Source organism: Sinocyclocheilus grahami, unplaced genomic scaffold, assembly GCF_001515645.1.
Source record: "Sinocyclocheilus grahami isolate Dianchi unplaced genomic scaffold, SAMN03320097.WGS_v1.1 scaffold77.1, whole genome shotgun sequence".
Lineage (NCBI taxonomy): Eukaryota > Metazoa > Chordata > Actinopteri > Cypriniformes > Cyprinidae > Sinocyclocheilus > Sinocyclocheilus grahami.
Genome location: NW_015505256.1, coordinates 113,450 through 115,521, shown reverse-complemented (window position 1 = coordinate 115,521; position 2,072 = coordinate 113,450).

Here is a 2,072-nt window from a genome sequence, read left to right as displayed (position 1 = left end):
ACTAGCAGTTGGTCCGCCCTTCTCCACAGGGCAGCTCTGTGGACGCATGAGTCCAGTGATCGCATTGGACACATACAGTTAAGCTTCTGCTGGTCAGGATCCAGAAAAGGAGGGAACTTTATGTACATTCACTCCCAAGCAGACAACACACAGATTGTGTGTATCCCCACCCGTAATGTAGCATGGGCAGGGAGGAACACAGCGGCTGAAATTCCCGCCACTGAAGAGACATAAAATCTGTTGTCCTGATGTCACTAAAGGGAGTGGCCTTCTTAAAGGGGCAGATTCCCCAATATAACAGGGTGGACAACCATTCAAGGGACATGGACAAACTCTTCTTTTTTATTAAATAAAAATATTGTTTTTATTACCAAATGATCAATACACTCAAACTGAGTAATCTCTAATTTAACAAAATATTAATAGAACAAAAAATTTAAATTTTATGATTTGACAATATTCTACTATCATTCAAATTTGATGAGCAGTGCATGGGACATAGCAAATTGTTATGAATATATAAACTTAGCCTAATATACCCTTTCATAGTAATTTTAATGTAAAGTTATGGCAAATTAGTTATTTATGTACAGGACACCAAAATGCACCCTACAGTGCTATTGATCAACATAATAAAATTAACATTTTTAGATTAACAGAAAATAGAATTTTCAGTGAACTAATCCTTAAGAATTAATAAGGAATAAGAAAGCAAGAGACAAAAAAGAGAAGGATAATTAGTGAATGTTAGTTTTCTTAAAAACATGCATACATATTTCACAATTGTTTTGTCAGTTCACCCCTCTCTGTCTAAACACATAAAGACAGACACTCATATACACACAGACATGCATGCAAAGACAGGCGGAGAATGCTTTCCTGCTGTATGAAGCTTTAAAACATGCAATGAAAGTTTGATCAAAGTTCAGGACTCACACTGGATAATTGAGGCTGTTGTCACGATAATTACACAAGATCAAAGCAAGCAGACCAGAACAAGAACACCAGAAGCTATTGACAGTCCTTATTCCAGTTTTGAAACCATCAGTGAGAGTGTCTTTCATTCATAGTCAAACTTACACCAGTTTAATTTCGATCTCTTTGTCTTGTCCTCTATAGAGCACCACTGATAACATAGATACATAGAAAACATTGCTATTATACTTTAGAATTCCACTTCAAAATTATTTGAAAGTAGAATTATTTACTGCTTCATTCTGATCTGGTTCATTTTCATGACAGATAAATGAAGGCCAGCACCACAGGAAGTCTGCGGAAAGATATAATCAATGCCTGAGAGAGTAGCTGTGTGGGTGAGAACGTGTTTCATGCGTACAAAGCTTTGTAAGGGAGAGGCCATTGGCACGCTGCAGGCTGGCATGTCATGTGCCAGCGCTGACAGACGCTATGGAGAAGTCCGCTGCTCTGTGTCCTGACTGCAGAGAAGGTCACAGCAGACCTGCAGGACAGATGACTGTCCAAGACCCCGTCGCCCCCAGTACCACCCCAGAGCAGGACAGACTGGTCCAGAAACTGATTCTGCCTTTTCATCTGGCCCTTCTGCTATATGCACAAGGCATATAAAAACATATAGTAAATATATAGGCTGTACACACACTTACTGATTTGAGTTTATGAGGTTATATTTCAGGACTGAAACCTTTCCAGCGGTGCGGTTGCTGCATAGAATCCAAATTCAACCAAACCTATTTAGCCTCCTTACTTTATATTACCTACACAGGCAGCTGTCTTTTAAAATGTCATGGAGCCTCATAACTGTCTGATTTGAATGAATGAAAAAAATTATAATTTAATTTAAAAAAAAAAAAAATAAAAAATGCATTGCACAACAAATATTCACTGGCAAAAAATACAGTAAATATAAAACATATTTTACACATCATTTTATGGAAATATAAAAATGTACCAATATTTGATTACTAAAAAATAAAATATTTTTATTTAACTCAATTTGCCACATCAAATGAAACTTAGACCAAGCTTGTTGCAGTGCATTCTGAGATTATAAAGAACACATACAATGTTGAATTTTTTTATTCTGGCCAAAAAAA